Source organism: Chelonia mydas, chromosome 5, assembly GCF_015237465.2.
Source record: "Chelonia mydas isolate rCheMyd1 chromosome 5, rCheMyd1.pri.v2, whole genome shotgun sequence".
In the NCBI taxonomy this organism is placed as follows: Eukaryota; Metazoa; Chordata; order Testudines; family Cheloniidae; genus Chelonia; species Chelonia mydas.
In genome coordinates, this window is record NC_051245.2 from 116,395,740 (window position 1) to 116,413,657 (window position 17,918).

A 17,918-nucleotide genomic window follows, 5' to 3' on the forward strand; every position below is an offset into this window, starting at 1 on the left:
GAGTACTTGTGGCACCTTAGAGACTAACCAATTTATTTGAGCATAAGCTTTCGTGAGCTACAGCTCACTTCATCGGATGCATATGAGCTGTAGCTCACGAAAGCTTATGCTCAAATAAATTGGTTAGTCTCTAAGGTGCCACAAGTCCTCCTTTTCTTTTTGCGAATACAGACTAACACGGCTGTTACTCTGAAACTTGTGAAAATAAGGCTTTGCAGATGGAATCACTGGCAAGCACTGGCCATATTTCTAGCCTAACAAAGTGACAAAGTGCTTTGGAGATGTCTAATGGCAAAAGGAGGTTGGTAGTGGGGTCTAAGGGATAGAGCATTGGACCACGAGTCTGCACATATGGATTCCATTCCCACCTCTGCCACTGACTTCTGTTTGTCCCTAGGAAAATCACTTCACCTCTCTCTGCTTCTGTCTCCTCTTTAATGCTAACAGTGCTTACCTTCTTTTGTAAAGTACTTTGAGACCTATAGAGGAAGCCTTATGTGTGAGTTAAGGATTATTATTTATTGGCTCTAGAATTCTATAGGCTTATTGACTTGTATGGAATTTGTATTCTGGCAGGACTGAAGGAGTGGGGGGGCACCATGTTTTCTAGAAAAAAGGGTGTTCCAAAGTTATTTATTTCACAGCACTGTTGATCTTAATATTAACTAAATAATCACTGTGTGATGCACATATTGGAATGATTATCTTATTATGAAGTTATGGATGTTTTATTACTGGCAAAATCAACAAAATCCATGAACAACTAAAATGCTCTTGATGATACATGAAGCACCTGGGATTTTGAGAAAAGTTCTAAAGGGTCTGGGGAATTCTCCAGCTTCTCCTGTCACCAGCACGGGAGCCATTTTGCAGTGTTTATTAAGGCATTACTTCTTACCCTCATCTACAGAACAGAAGCAGGGCTAGATCCTGAAAAGCTTAATCATGTGGATGGTCCTTATTCATATGAATGATCTCACTGAAATCAACAGGACTGTTCCTTTGCATGAGGGTTTGCAAAACCAGACCCATAAATTGTAACTCTATGCTAACTGTAAACAGTCAGCAGTCACGTGCTTAAAGCCTGTGTGGACGCTGGATAAATTTGTAAAAATAGAACCAAAAATGGGTCTCAGAAATATTGCCATCTGTTTAGCTATGAAAACAAAATATACACTTGCTGTGTGTAAAATTCCTCATGAACTAACCACACACACTGTTAGCCTGATTCTGCAAACACTTCCATATGTGAGAAAATCTATTCTTGTGGGTAGTTCTATCAAGTTCAGTGGGACTCCGCTCATACATAATGTCACTCACAAGTGTGAGAGTCTGGAAAATCAGGCCCCAACATACATTGCATAGTCTGAAGGGGGTAAAACACCATCGGTATCATAGCAATGTTCAAGTAAAGAAATGATTTTAGTAAACATAGGGACTGGCTGTACTGTACCTCCTCAGGCAAAGCTTCCATGGAAATCAGTGGGAGATTTGTGTGAGTAAGGACTGCAGAATTTGATCCACAAGTTTAAGACAGAAAGAAAAGTTAATGGGGTGAGGGGCTATTTTTCAAAATGGAGAATAAGACCCTGATCCTTTAGCTGTTTATGTGCTAGAGGCCCACTGCACCCCACACACAGAGCTTGACAGGACAGGACATGAGCACCGGAGTTTGCCAGCATAGGGGCCAAGTGGCAAACAACCAACTTATAAAGTCAGAAAACTGAAGGTTAAGGTTCCCAGAGCAACCTGAAGTTGGCCCCACTCATAGCACATTCTGTGTGATCAGGGGGCTGTGTTCTAGAAAGTGACTCTATGGTAATGGCATTGTGACATTAAATTTGACCAGCTTGTAGGTAACAAGATGTGTTTTCCAAGAGCCAGCCTTGCAAACTCACCCTGGGCTCTGAGTTAAGCTGTGTGTGCGTGTGCGGGGTGGCTATCTTTCTCACGTGTGGTCACTCAAAAGAAAGGTTCTGAAGGCCAAATTGGGCTTCCAGTGACACCTGTGCAAGGCCCCTCTTCAAATCAGCAACACCTGCTGTCCGAGCACTAGTGCCTTCAAATTCTGGGTGAGTTGGCTGAGCTGGTAGGTAGAAGCTTAAGCCATTTCCCTTTGTAAACAGCGTTTGTGTGAGGTGTAAGAGCTGAGAGACCATGCATCTGGAACCCCTTTTGGTTAGTGCAGAAGTGCACCCTGAATTGCTTTTGTTTAGTTGCATGCGTTTCTGGGATTGTCCCCACTGAGGAATCCTAGTGCAGCCCTATGGCCTGTGTTACACAAGTCACTGGGGAGATCAGGGGAGTGTTTCTTACCTGCTGGGTGTGAGTGGGGGTGTCACACAATACAGTGTGTGTGGGGGGGTGGAGATTAGGGGGCACTGAAATTTTGTATTACAGTAAAGTAAGATGTCTCTGCCCCACTCCCTTACCCGTCTGCACTCTCTCAGCCTCTCAACACACACCAACCATCATCTGGGCTGCTCCTTGCCAGGGCTACCTCTTTTGTCTTTGCAGAGTAAATGTCAATAGGGGGAGGGGCGGACGGGACCCGACACCCCCTGAAAGGCAGGGCAGATGAGCTGACCTTGAAGCCGCCGGCCGGTGCCCCCCAGGCGCTGGGAGGGGTGACGCTTGGGGTCTGGCCCCTGTCGCCGCTCAGGAGCTGGCGGCGGGCGGGAGAAGGGAGCCCTTGGCAAGGGCAAGCAGCTGACGCTGGTTCCCACACCTCCGCCCTCGCAGCGGGGGAGGAGCCTGGCCGCAGCGAGCGAGCGAGGCAGGCGGCGGCGGCTACTGCCCCAGGTTCCCCCCGGCCGGCCGGGCGTCTCTCCGTCCCGTCCCCGCGGGCCGGCCCGCAGCGCGCTGCACGGGTGAGTCCGGGCGCGGCCGCTCGCGGAACCGGCCCCCGGCCTGCCCCGGGGGCCGCAGGATCCGCTCCTTGGGGGTCCCCAGCTGACCCGTGCTGGCTCCTGCCCGAAACGGGCTTAAATTGGATCCAGCGGGGCTCTCCCTGCCCCCCCCTTTCATCTGCAGTTCTGGGGGCTCCCGCAGGGAGGGGGCCGGACCTGCTGGCTGGGGCCCGGGGGGTCGCCTCCTGCTTGCGCCGCAGGGCCGGGGGTGAGAGAAATGTGCTGGTTAAAATGAACCCTTGTGTTTTGCACAGGCCTCTCCTCTCCCGGCGATCCAGGCAGCGGGTGTCCCTGGCTGGACAGTCTTTGCAAATTTGTATCCTTCCTCCTCCCTTCCTGGGGTTCCCCCCCCCCCCCCCCCACTACCCTGTTTGTCAGCCTGAGCAGCGTTTCCTTTTGCTTTTATAACCGGGGGCGTGCAGCGTTGGTCTTGCTGAGTTCTTCCGTCTTTCTCACCCCCGCCCCTTGTGTGAGTTTCAGTCTCGTGAATTTTCTTGTAATGCCCCCCTGAGAAGGGAGGACAAAACTCTTAGGCCCCTTTGAGGGAAGGCTGGTCACATGAGCTCTGGTCTCCAGCTCTGGCAGAGATCAGTGTTTTTAAGTCAAATTGCTGCCATGGAGGGGTGTCTCCCAGAAATAGAGGCAAAGGTCTGTGGCCTTCTCTTGCTTGCTGCCTCCTTCCCCCAGGAAAAAAACAGGTGATACTTCACATCCATAAAATAGGAGTGGCCGGGATTTTAATTTAACTGGCTGTAATCACACAGGCCCCAATTATCTGCTGTCACGCTGGTGTAAATCCAGAGTAACTCCATTGACTTCTTTGGTGTTTCTGGGATGACTGCATAGTTCGCTCTTCCTATTCCAAGTGAAACAGATCTCCAAATTAGCAGGACTTCTAGTTATTAGTGGGTGATCCTGCCACCTTTTCAGTGTACAACACAAATATAAAATATTGTAACTTTAAAAATATTGAGAATTTAACTCTGGGTGCTAAATTTTATATATATTATTAAATATTAAAAGCCACTGTATATACGTATATTTGAAAAGCTCCCTGTTTTAATTGAAGTCAAATTATATCTTACCCATGCAATATATCTACACAAAGGCCTAGTCTTGCACACTGATCCATGCAGGCAGACCTCTGCATCCATATGGAGTCTCTGTGACCTCAGCCCAGCTCCACACAGATGGACCCTTCCGCTCCTATGCGGCCCCACTGAAGTCAGTGAGGCTGTGCAGGGGCCTGCCTGCATGGATCAGCTTGCAGAATCATGGCCAAAGACCGCGTGTTTGCAGTAGCAGAAAGAGCTTTGCTGATATCCCTGATGGTGACATGCAAGCAAACAAAACTGCTATGGTGAGTTCAAGGTTCCATGTAGGGGACGGGAAAAGAAACAATTAACGCTTAATAAAATCAGGGAAAAGAAAGAGTGTGCTGAGTACCCCTTTAAATGTAACTTTTAATTCTTTATTGTTCATTCTAAGCGATTCAGCCTTGTCTCTTATTACTCTGTGTTTGTATTAAGGTAGTGCAAGAGGTTCCAAATGAGATCAAGGCTTTCTTGTGTTATGTGCTATACGTTCACATAGTAGGAGTGTGTCTGTCTGACAAAAAGCTTACAGTCTAAAGAGCCAAGACACAGGGTGAGAGGGAAACGGAGGCATAGAGAAGCGACCCAGCTGGTCAGTGGCAGAGCCAAGAATAGAGCCTGTATCTCCTGAGTCCCAGCCCAGTGCCTTGTCCAGTGACTGGATCGTGCTGCTTTTGCATTAGAAACATTAGTTTCCATGTTTAGAGTAACTAGTTCTAGCAGGTTTCACAAAATGGTGGTAAAGCCGTATCCTTGGCATTGGTGCAGCTGCATCAGTGCCTTGCTGCCATAAAACAGTGCACTGCTTGCTGCTTTACTACTGATGGTCAAGGCTGTAGTGTAGACGCAGAACAGACACTCTTACCACCTTGTCGGCTAATCCTGCCTGGAATTTTCCTAGTGGAGACAATATGCCCGGATCCTGAGTCTGGAGGAGTTACATCTAGGAGAGAAAAAAGAAAAGGAGTACTTGTGGCACCTTAGAGAGTAACCAATTTATTTGAGCATAAGCTCTCGTGAGCTACAGCTCACTTCATTGGATGCATACTGTCAGGAGAGAGTCCCCGTCTCCATCCAGGTTTTGGCTGTTGCATGAGGCTATGATTCATGTTAGATCTGAGAGAGAAGCATGAAGCTATCAGTGGAGTGGCAGTTGTACTCTGAGACCTCGGTCTCTGTGCTAACAGCTTAAAGCTGGTGCACGGATCACAGGAGGAAAGGGGAGGGAGACTCTGACGGTGGTATTAGTTAAGTACCAGCGAGGAGCTCAGAGCGGTGCAAGACGCACAATGAAGAGTCCTTGTTTCGAAGGGCTTACAATGCTAATAAGTCAATGTGATTTGAATTAGTACATCAGGGTCTCTGGGCCAGACCCCTCCCTGATGAAAAGGGCCCCGTTCTCTTCTACAGTGTTCAAGTGAAGGATGGCCTCCACTGTTTAGCGTAATTGCACCACTTGAACATTTCTCTCTCCTCTTTCTTTGGCTGAAAACAACTGAATTCGCTCATGAGTTTGCTCCTGTGGAATTGCCCAGGAGTGCTGAGCTTCTAATATTGTCAAGAGAGAATTAAGCATTTGTTATAGGGGAGGATGGGAAACACCCCCAGATCAGTGAACTAGCTGGGGTTCTGCCTCCCTCAACTTTTGGGTCCTTAATCACAATATGGGTTCGAGGAGATCTGCAAAACCCCTGTATGTGTTTAGCTCCCTACTCTGCACAGCAGCGGGGCTCCTTCAGGTGACAATGTGCCTCTACTCGCTACTCTCTCACCAAGGGAAAGGTTTGCTTTGCAATGAGCCGCCCCAGGCAGGATAATGCCAACTCCCTCCCAAGCCAAAGATTATGAAAGCTTTTAGTTTTGGCTACTAGTCCTAGTTAGCCCTCTGGCCTCTCTGTCATTCTCTCGCCCCTCCCCCGTCGACCTTTCCCCTGAGCAATCCATTCCTCCCTTATATTTTAATAAGGTTTGTGGTAGGGGTAAAAGGCTGAGACATTCAAAATAACTACATAAAAGCTCAAGAGAAAACAGTGTTTATGTAAAAGCAGCACAGAGACCTTTGTCAAACAGCTGCTAATGCAGAAACCTGCTGTGGGATTTCACTAAATGACTGCTGTGGGTGGTTGTGGTGGCTTTTGGGGGCCAAAGGGTAGCAATCCCACTTAAGGTCATTAAGGAGGGGCAACGTGGGGACTAACTCTCTTCACTCCACTGCCTGAGGCAGCAGAAGGCTGGGAAGGAATCTTCAGACCCCTCTGCTCCGTCTGCCTCTGCTGGAGGGACATTTTCAGGGTCCCGCCCTCCGGTTTGGCCTCAAGGCACTGTTTGGATCAGAATCTCTCATCTAAGCACTTGCCTTCTGCTTACACAAACAGAAAGGGAGTCCCAGCTTCCTAGGCGCCGGACTCCCAAGATGTTCTGACTCTGCCTCCACCTACATGCCTGCGTATCCCTTTGGATCGCACCCGAGTGGCTCAGATGGCAGGTAATGACAGAGGCCTTGCAGGTGTGTGGATAAAGCAGCCCAATTGTGGGTCTGTCCCATGGAATGGGAGAGAAGTAAAAGACTGAAGGATTTAAATTTTCTTCTGATCAGTCTTCCTCCCTCCCCCAATGCATTATTCTGTCCTGTCTTGAGGCCTCATCCCTTTTCTGAAATAGATCAAAAATTTGCTAGCTGCTGCACTTGTCTTCGACTCCTGCAGAGAGAAGTGTGCGCTCCTCATGCTGCAAACACACAGCTCCTCCCATTAGCACTGATATGCAGAAAACCACACAGCTGGATTTCTACTTTATAGAAAGAGGGGAGCTTGGTTAAAACTAGTCCACACTCCATATTAAACAATCAGCTGCCTTGTGCCTGTTCATTAGAAAGGGACCTGTAGCAAGCGGATATAGTGATTGGATTTAGGGCAAAGGTCAGAGCTGCTGCTGCCATCTGGGTAAAAGGCATGGCTTTAATTTTCAGTGTTGCCGTTCTTTCAACTCTCTAAGAATATTTACCCCAGAAATGCAGGGGTGTTTAATGTTACTTCCCTGTAACAAAAAAGGTAGTTACAGAATGTCTTTATTTTTAACAAGGACACTTGCTGCATAAGCAAAGTTACAGTGTTTCTTTAACTTTTATGCCTTGTAGGCATTTCGTTTGGGGATTTCATTAACTCCTGTAAAACCAACTTCTGTTCGAAGGGCTTTCTTTGAAAAGACCATAGATGGTGTGTGTGTGTCTTGCATCTCTGAATTATCAATCAAAACAAAAGCTAAGCCACGAAAGCTTTTTGGGCTATCACTTGTATAGTATCAATTTGTGTGTGCGGTGCAAGGAAGGATGGTGAGTGAATTAGTGTGGGGAAGTGTGCATCTGGGAGGGGAGTGACTTGATGGAGTGGAAAGCAGATGTTCAGATTCATCCACCACGGGACTTTGTGTCACTTTGCTAGCTCTGATCATGTTGGATAACAAGTTGAGTGAACTTCATAATAACACGTAACACTTGACAACCGCTGTCAAGCCGGAGGCACACACCTGTCCTCATCAAAGACTGGATTCACCTGATTTGAGCTTCCTTTCGAGCAGAAAGTTATACCATTGTCTGGCAACTCATCTAAGCTCCTGTGGCTGGAATTTTCTGAGACTACCTTGAATTGATTGCTCATACTTTCAACTGCAGAATTTGCACAAGAAACCCACAAATGTGAACTGCGATTGGATGGGGGGTAAAATAATCCCCCTGCATATTTTAAGTGATAAGATGAGATGATGAGGTGTACAAACTAAAACAATAAGAAATAGCCACCTAATTGCTTGCACAGTGCACTGAAAATGTAGTCCAGAGTGGCTCTGTATTGTATTTATATTATTCCATTGATGTAAGAGGGGCCATCCAAGGTTTTAGGTCAGACATGTTATCAATTAAAAAAGACAAATTCTCTCTAGAGCAAATGATCTATGTACATTCCGATCGGGAGCCAGGAGCCCAATTCTTCTTGTTGTGGTGCACTGTTATTTAAAGCAGTGATTTTCAAACTGCGGGTCGCGACCCAGTACTGGATTGCGGAATGTAAGGCACTGGGTCTCGGCGGCTCTGGTCAGCACTGCTGACCAGGCCGTTAAAAGTCCCGTCGGCGGTGCTCCCCGGCTGAGGGAGGCTAGTCCCTACCTGTTCTGACATCGTGCTGTGTCCCGGAAGCAGCCAGCAGCAGGTCCGGCTCCTAGGCGGGGGGGCCACGGGTCTCCGCACCCTGCCCCAAGTACCGGCTCCACACTCCCATTGGTTGGGAACTGGCCAATGGGAGCTGGGATGGGGGTGGTGCCCGCAGGCAAGAGCCGTGCAGAGCCGCTTGCGCGCCTCCGCCTAGGAGCCAGGCTTGTTGCTGGTCGCTTCCGGGGCGTGGTGTGATCCGTGGTGCCAGGACAGGCAGGAAGCCTGCCTTAACACTCCCGCTGTGCTGCTGACGGGGAGCCGCCTGAGGTAAACCTGCGCCCTAGCCCCCTGCCCCAGCCCTGAGCCCCCCAAACCCAGAGCCCCTTCCTGCACCCCAGACCCCTAATCCCTGGCCCCACCCCAGAGCCTGCACCCCCAGCCCAGAGCCCTGTCCCAGCCCAAAGCCCCCTCCCACACCCTGAACCCCTCATTCCTGGCCCCACCCCGCAGCCCTCACCCCCGCACTGCAACCCTCTGCCTGAGCCCTGAGCCCCTCCCACACACCAAACTCCTCATCCCCAGCTCCACTGGGTCACAGGCATCAACAATTTTCTTCAACTGGGTCTGCAGAAAAAAGTTTGAAAACCACTGATTTAAAGCACTAATATTGAAAATGGATCCCTTAAGTTTTCACACATGTAGTGCTATCAAGTCCCTTTACGCTTTGCTGCATTTTATTGCAAGTGCAGGTGGTCCCAGCTGTGCCGTTGCTTTATGCCAGCAAAATGTTTGTTCAGTTGCCAAATTGTCAGTGGCCTCTTCTTTGTCTCCTTCTCCAGTATGTACGTTCTTAAAGCTGCTCTGTTTTTCCAGGCTTCTGTAATGCATTGCACTGAAACCACTGTACTAAATGGACTCATTTACAGCGATACCACAAGCCTGTCTGTTTCTTATATAGTGGGTTTATGTGAAATAAATAGAGCAAATGGTAACTAGAAAGGGGTTTTCTTTCTCTAAACAGAATCAATGTCTTTACTACAATAGTGCCTTTGCTTATACACTCCTCTAGGTATACGGGAATGGAAAGGTAGAAAATACATTGTAAAACAAGGCTTGTCCTGGCCCTAAATATGTCACAGGCACTGAACTTTACCCAGATATCTTTAGCTTTGATTCCATGTAGTGTATATTGCAGGGGCTGGAACTGTCCTGTTTGGATGATTAAACGTAATTAACGTAGTTAAACGTAAATCTAAAATATTTGTCCACCATGCATTGTCCTTTTTCAAAATAATAAAGCTGTTTTCATGTCAGTGATTCCATACTATACATGGACTCTTTAGTAAGTAAAATATTTATCTATTGATATATTTTTATGATTGGCTAGAGACAGCTTCTGTCTTCCTTTGGCTAATCCATAGTTTGGATGAACCCATGGATGGTGCATTAAGACAGGAGGTATTCTCAAGGGAACAAAGGGAGAAGTTAAGTGCTCAAATCATGCTAAAATTGGAGCTGGACAGGAAATCCCTCGCTCGTGTATCTTTTGATTTCCAGGGTTAACAGGGCTAGAGATGGTGCCTGTGCCAAACCACCTGATCTTAAATCTCTTTGAACTTTGGTGAAGATTGGAACCAGCTTTGCATATGTCCTCTCAGGCCCATATCTAATCAGAATGTGAGAGATGGAAAAGAGACTGCTTTTAGAGGTTTCCTGTAGATTTTAGTCTCATCTATTTCCCCATCCTCTCTGCCTTTCCTTTGGAAGGGGAGCTGTATGCATTAGACAAATTAATGGCCAGGTCGTGCCCTTGAGTTGTACATGCTGGTTATTTATATCAGTGGGATTTGTGCCCAATATTGTCCTGAGAGAGCTTTAATTTAGTAGTCTGGCATTTTGCTCCAGTGCCTTTTGGATTAAATGCAGAGGAGCAGCAGCCCGCAACGCAGATGAGTAAAGGTTTTGAGTGTGTGTGCTGTAATGTTTTTTGACAATTTTAATAGTTAAAATGAGGGGTAATAGGCAGCTTGGGGAGTTGGTAATGTGATTCAAAACCTTCTGCCTTGAAGGGATGGTTTGAATCCAGCATGGAGCGTTAGTGACAGAGAGTTTTTTTTGTTTTTTGTTTTTGTTTTTTTTACTCTCTGAAGCCTGTTCTGGTGGCTCCTGTGAGACAAGCTGGCAGTTATTTAGACGTGTGGAGAGATGCTCAAAAAATGGCTCCCGTCCAAATGTTTGAGGTAACCTTGAAGTCATTTAAAACACAACAAAATATAAGACACCTTTGCAGAGAGAATCATAGAAATATAGGGCTGGAAGGGACGTCGAGAAATCAAGTCCAGTCCCCTGTACTGAGGCAGAACCAAGTAAACCTAGACCCTCCCTGCAGGTGTTTGTCCAACTTGTTTTTAAAAGCTTCCAATAATAGGGACTCCACAAACTCCCTTGGAAGTCTATTCCAGAGTTTAACTAGCCTTAGTTACAAAGTTTTTCCTAATAACTAACCTAAATCTCCCTTCCTGCAGATTAAGCCCATTACTACTTGTCCTACCTTCAGTGGATATGGAGATCAGTTAATCACTGTCCACTTTATAACCGCCCTGAATAGATTGCAAAACTGTTATCAGGTCCCCCCTCAATCTTCCTTTCTCAGGACTAAATATGCCCAGCTTTTTTAACCTTCCCTCATCAGTCAGGTTTTTCTGAATCTTTTATCGTTTTTGTTGCTTTTCTCTGGACTCTTTCCAATTTGCCCATATCTCTCCTAAATTGTGGTGCCCAGAACCGGACACAGTACTTCAGCTGGGGCCTCACCAGTGCTGAGTAGAGTGGGACAGTTACCTCCTGTATCTTGCATATGCCACTCCTGTTAATAGACCCCAGAATCATATTAGCCTTTTTTGCAGCTGCATCACACTGACGACTCTCATTCAGTTTGTGATCCACTATAGCCCCCAGATCCTGTTCAGTAGTACTACCACCGAGACAGTTATTCCTCATTGTGCCGTTGATTTTTCCTTCTGAAGTGAAATACTTTGCACTTGTGTTTATTGACGTTCATCTTGTTGCATTCAGACCAATTCTCCAATTTGTCAACATTTTGAATTTTAAACCTGTCCCCCAAATTGCTTGCGGACTCCCCCCCCCCCCAGCTTGGTGTTATCTGCAAATTTTATGAGCATACACTCTACTCCATTATCCAAGTCATTAATGAGGCCAGGGACTGGATAGACATGGAGACTTGAGTATCCTATTGGCCCTAAAGTTGATCCTTTCACATCAGTTAGCATTAAATTGCATTGATGGGACAGTGCCATGAAGCTTGTGCTGCTTCTGCCTGTTCTGTACCTGCTCTGTAGATTGATAGGGAGTTTTTGTCTCCACACCTGCTATTTAGATTGAGCTTTTCAGGTCTGGGACTGTCTACTGCTCTCTGCTTTGTACAGCACAGTGGGGCCCTCTTCTTGGTTGGTCCTTTGTCACTATCGTAAAAAACGTGATCAATAATAACCTGGAATCTTTCACCAGCACAATTCCCCCACCCCACCAGTTTCCCATGCACGTGGATCTTGGAAGTAAAATATTCTAGGCAATAATACTTTTTCTACAGAGCAAAGCAGTTGAGTGGGCTTCTGTGTGGTCCTTTAAAAACCAAATAATTTTGTTGCCATTAACGCAAAGTTGCTACTGGAAGGGATTAGAAGAGGCAGCAGATAAATCCTTGAGAGAACCCGTTACGGTTCTGCTTTGCCGTGTTGATTTTCACTGTTAGGATGTTCTGGCTTCAGCAATATGTGGTGTAGTGTAATGCATTGAACGGATGCCGAGGGGTGCCTCGTGGGTTACTCCACCATATGTAGCAGAGAGTAAAACGGCATATCCTTTCCTGTCCCCCTCACCCATCATTTGCTTAAGATACTTCCACCAAATCCAGCAAACTCGCAACTCCAAGAACACACCAGACATAGTGGGCTTGATGCTCTGTCTCTCACTGATTCAATTCCATTGACTTCAGTGGAGTTACTCTTCCTAACTCGCACTGGTGAATGTGAGAGGGGAATCTAGGTGCCAAAATCACCAGAGAGCACCAGCTGGCTTGTAAAACATATGTCTTGTGTGGTATTGAAATAAAACTGTATGGGAAAAGATCTGCTAGCCCCCCTTCCCACCTTTCAGCACTGGTCTAAGGTCCTGTGAAGTCACTCGGGGTATGTCTACACTGCAGTTGGAGGTGTAACTGCAGTACATTGAGACAGACCCAAGCTAGCTTTGATCGAGCTAGCTCAGATACCCAGTGAAGCTGTGGCCGCGTGGACTTCAGTACTGTCTATATAAGCCCACTGCATCCGATGAAGTGAGCTGTAGCTCACGAAAGCTTATGCTCAGATAAATTGGTTAGTCTCTAAGGTGCCACAAGTCCTCCTTTTCTTTCTTCAAACTACTCAGTCACCTAGCCTGTGCTGTCATGGCTTCACTGCTGTTGGTAATCTAGCTGTTGTATGTCTAAACATGCTGCAAACACAACTCAGTCCGGGAGAGCATAGCTTTATTGAATTTAACGAGTCTCTTGATGCAGTAAGATCTAGGAATGCTGCTGACTTTTTCCCCCTTTAATAATAATTAAAAAAAAACCGAATAGTTGTGGTGTTAGTCACTTAGGTATGTTGTCTCAAAGCATGCGAGTAACCCATTAGTAGTAACTTCATGAGAGATGTGAATATAACCCCTTTGTTGCTGGAGAAACTCACACTCCTCCCACTTGGGGGTTGCCTGATTTTGTGGGAGATTAATAATATTGTTTAAATAAATATGGGTTATAGGATCACAAGTTAATCTGATCAGAACATAATAAGGTCCCAGAATCAGGCTACACAGAATTTGCAGGGACCCTTGGGATGTCTGACAAGGAAACTCACACTGAGAACAAAAGGCAGCTTTAAGCCTTTTATTGAGATAATTGGAACAGTAATGGAATATTAATCAAATCAGCCAATTACGAAAGCAGCAACATTGTTCTAGAAGTATATGTGGTATTATATACTAGAAACGTTTCTCGAGTAATGTACTCGCACCCTTCCTTGAGAACCTGGTGATCAGCCTTGCCTCTGGCACGCCAAGAGAGTTGCATGGTTCAGGTTCCTCAAGTCTTGAGTGAGAGGTGCAGAGCTTAGCTTCTATAGCTTTTAGCTCTAGCTGCTTCTAACTTAGAGTTTACTTAAAATGAACAATGACAAACTAACAAAAAACAAGCTGAACCCCCTCAGCAGGGTGGGTTTCCCCTAGTATAGGGCCTGAGCTTAGAGCCTAAGTGCCCTCCTTCCATGTGCCCTCCTTCCTTTAGGGCCAATACTTCCAAACTTAACTTCCTCACCCACAAAAACATTAGGGTACACTTGGGCTGGCATGTTTGTGCATATTAATGACATGTTTGTAACTATTAGAGACCATTAGCTCATCCTCACTTCTGTTATTTCTGTCCTAACCGGTTATTTACATGTTCTTCGAGGTATACCTGTTAAGTCTGAAAAAGGCCATGAACTTGGGTGGCCTTACCTACCAGCTTACTTTAACTTGCCCACTTATGTATGTGAAAGGTCACAAACATCTATACTATATGCTTTAGCTCATCACTACCTATCTAGGGTAAAGGTCTCAAACAGATGTATGATAACTTGCCTTAGCTTAACATACAGGATATGTTGCCTGTAGGTTCCTTGCATTACAGATAAAATACTCTAATACAAATTGATAAACCTATTATAATAACAAACCTATAATGTAACAAATGATTAAACTCATAAGAAAAGATATACATGCAAGCAAGCAGGCTAGCCTGGTAAGCTACATGGTATAGGAGGAATAGAGTACAAACAGAACTGGATTCCTAAGGACCTCAAGAAGAGCTTTGTGTAAGCTTGAAAGCTTGTTTCTCTCACAAACAGAAGTTGGTCCACCTTTTCTCTTTAATAACATTCATAAGGATTCTTTCTTTGCTCTAACGTTCGAACGTTATGTGTATGGAAAACAATCTTCTTGTATCTATAAAGATAGGGATTAATACGTACCTGTCATATTTCTGTTTGATGGGGTTTTTAAATAGCTTTGCCTTGTGCACTGCAGTTCATGAGAATGGCCATACTGGATCAGAAATGATCCATCTAGGGTGACCAGATGTCTCGATTCTATAGGGACAGTCCCAATTTTGGGGTCTTTTTCTTATATAGGCTCCTATTACCCTCCACCCCCATCCCAATTTTTCACACTTGCTGTCTGGTCACCCGAGATCCATCTAGCCTGCTATCCTGTCTCTGACAGTGGCCCGTGCCAGGTGCTTCAGAGAGAATGAACAAAACAGGGCAATTATTGAGTGATCCATCCTCTGTCATCCAGTCCCAACTTCTGGCAGTTGGAGGTTTAGGGTACGTCTACAGTGCAATAGAAGACCTGCACCGTGGCCACAGCTGGCCCGGGTCAGCTGACAGCCTACTGGGCTAAAAATTGCGATGTAGACATCCAGACTTGGGCTCTGAGAATCAGTGCTGTGGGTTTTTTATTGCAGTGTAGACATATTCTTAGGACACCAAGAGCATGGGGTTGCATTCCTGACCATCTTGGCAGATGGACCTATCCTCTATGAATGTATCTAATTCTTTTTGAACAGTTATACTTTCGGCCTTCACAACATCCCCCGGCAAGGAGTTCCACAGAGTAACTGTGTGTTCTGTGAAAAAGTACTTCCTTCTGTTTCTTTTAAACTTGCTGCCTATTAATTTTATTGGGTGACCCCCCCCCCCAGTTCTTGTGTTATGTAGAGGGGTAAATAACACTTTCCTGATCACTTTCTCCACACCATTCCTGATTTTATAGATTTCATTCATATCTACCTCCCCCCTTAATTGTCTCTCTTCTAAATTGAAAAATCCCAGTCTTTTAAATCTCTTCTCCTATTGGAAGCTGTTCCATCCCCCAGTCACTTTTGTTACTGTTCTCTGCACCCTTTATAATTCTAATATATCGTTTTTGAGATAGGGCAACCAAACTGCACATAGCATTCGAAGTGTGGATTCATGTAGTGGCATTCAGATTTTCTGTCTTATTATCTATCCCTTTCCTAATGACTCCTAACATTCTGTTCGCTTTTTTGGCTGCCGCTGCACACTGAGCAGATGTTTTCAGGGAGCTATCCACAACCCCAGGTCTCTTTCGTGAGTGGTAACAGCTAATTTAGACCCCATCGCTTTGTATGTGTAGTTGGGATCATGTTTTCCAGTGTGCATCACTGTTCACTTACCACCGTGGAATTAATTCGGCCATTTTGTTCATGGATGCTCTGTTCAAAACATGCAGTAGCTTCATGTAGTGTGAGTGGCCTTTAAGCATGTGTTTCAGTTAATGAACAAGGGTTTCTTAGCAGAGGGCTGGATTCTGAAGAAGTCATGCAAGGAAGGGAAGAGAGAGCACTGATCTGGTGAAATGCAGCTAAACAGGGAGTGCTTCATGGGATGGGAAAACTAGGAATCTGACCACAGATTTTTTTTTTCTTTTTTAACCACATGTTTAGTGGTATGTTCTTTGTGGCCTCCTGTGCTGTTCCCCCGCCCTCCCCCAGCATTCACCTCTCATTCAGTTTGGGCCCTACTTTTCTCCATCCCACTATGCTGATGGGGTGGTGTTTCTAACTTGCTCTCCCACTCATTTCATGTGCTGGCTAGCAGGTGAAATCTTGATCTGATTCCTTATGCACGTGAACTTCAGAGATCAGGAGTCTGGCAAACATTATTTGGTTGTTCGGGCACTGAATACAATGGAGTGTGGGGTGTTTTTTGGCGGGGGGGGGGAGAGTGCTGGGTGAGATGGAGCAAGAATAACTTACGGCCTTTTCAGTGTTCTTTTTTCCTCCTCCGTTTTTGATCACATGGCCTGGATCCAGTTTTGGTATGACCCCTATAAAATGTGAACCTCCTGCACTTTCTTAATCATCAGATCTGCTCTCTATTTGCATTTTGAGTGCTATCTGTTGACATTCTAGGTAAAAATAAATTTTTACTGCTGTTAGCTCTGCAGAGTGAGCGAGCTGGATTCTACTCCTTCCTGTGCATCCCCCACAGAATTGTTTACCAGGTTTTGGTCAGTTACACCTGTGTGAAATGGTTTTATCCACAGGGACTATAACCTGGGACCTTCAGCGCCAAAGTATGGGCTTCTATAGTTGAGCTAAACAAGACTGGTCCAGGGGTAACTCCACGTAGAATTTAACCCACAGAATCTTGCTGGCGGCGGTGATGCATAAACCAGAAAGACTTCAGCTGGATTCTGTTTACAGGTTTGGCAGCTAGAAAACATCTTTATGTGTAAACTGAGCAACTTGATCTGGAGTTCCTGGCAGCTGATAAGCATAGAATCCCATGTTTTTTATTTTATTTTTTTAAAAGCCGCTATCTGGGATATAATCTCATTTTAATTTTGGAAATCACTTTGAGATTGTAGGATGAAAGCACAAATGATTTATTTAGTGTGTGATCAGCTGTGAGTCTCTGTTCATTGAAAATGTCAGGAGCACTGCTGGCTGTGGACATGACCCAGCAATGAAATGCTTGCGACCTTCCATACTGTACAGAGCCTGGAAGGCCATCGATACCAGCTCCATGGCATGCCGACCGTTGTGTGTTCCCATTTCAAGGCAGGCAAAATAATAATAAACGCTCCACTGTGATAGAAAGTTAATCTGTATCCAAAGCATGTGATTACTTACAAATCTGTGCAGAATCGTGGGCTTTTGGCTAGTCTCATTCCCCCTGCAGCTTCTAGATGGATGGTTGGCTTGAACTATGTGCCGGCATCACTTGGTTTATAGCCCATATTCATCGGTAACGACCGGCATGATTGACACTGACATATGACTGGCTGTTATAGCTGAAACTGTAAAGCTAGATGAGAATGTGGCAAATGGATACAGTGAAAACAGGTTTTATGGCCCCTGCAAAGCCATGGTCACTTGCTTTATCTGTGAGGAAACATCTTAGTGTTTTGTATCTTCTGCGGTACTAAATGATCTTGTAAAAATTAAGCATGCATGAAACAAAGGGCTGAGTTTCGAAGATGGTATAAAATTCATCCAGGAGAATGACTGGCTAGAATAGCAGGAAGGAAGCAGATGAGTTCTCTTGTGGTCATGCACTATCCAGGAGGCTCTAAGAAATGGAGAGAGGAAGAGGGAGACAAAAAGAAGTTCAAAGAACAAAACCTCAGGGAATGCTGCTGTCAATAAATTGCTGTGTGAGTGGTTCATAACTGCAAGACTGGGAAGAACAGTCACTTTGTAAAGTAACAAGTAAAAGATCCAAATGAGAGGGAGAGGGGGTGTGTGTTTGTGTGTGTGTGTGATATGAGCCCATTCACTTGAAGAATCCAAGTTCAAAACCTCAATTAGTGTCTTAAGGGAATTTAGAGATGTCTGTGTAGACAAGAACTGAAGTGGTTCCTGCTCTGTTGTTATGAAAATGTAGGGATGATAACTCAATTTATGCAGCAATTGCAAATAATGTGAACTTGGTATTTTTATATTTAATATTTGATATTTTTGTGGGTGCAAAGTGAAGTGCCAATGCGTCATTCATTCTCCTAAATAAGACAGGCTCTTGTGTGCGTTCCCAGAGGTGAATGTGTGGCATGGAGTGAGTTGTGGTTTGTTTTTGTTTTCTCTTTTCTGCATAAATCAGCCAATGCAAAATGCATTGTTACCTTAAGTAAACAGTGCATTCTCTCCGCTTG

The 17,918-nt window shown here is 45.5% G+C and overlaps 1 protein-coding gene across 8 annotated transcripts in view; it reads left to right on the top strand.

Annotated features, from left to right (window-relative positions):
* Nucleotides 1–1,996: 1,996 nt before the first annotated feature.
* ACO1 (aconitase 1) overlaps nucleotides 1,997–17,918 on the top strand; it is a 46,571-nt gene continuing 30,649 nt past the window's right edge. Inside the window, exons 1-3 of one of the 8 annotated variants that reach the window (XM_043547769.1) lie at nucleotides 2,766–2,870; nucleotides 3,164–3,378; nucleotides 4,046–4,269. The gene's annotated coding sequence lies outside the window, so the exon portion shown is untranslated. Of the gene's footprint in view, nucleotides 2,179–2,595; nucleotides 2,871–3,163; nucleotides 4,270–16,315; nucleotides 16,471–17,918 lie in introns of those variants that run through there. The other 7 variants (XM_043547767.1, XM_043547768.1, XM_043547770.1 and 4 more) reach the window with 7 other exon arrangements.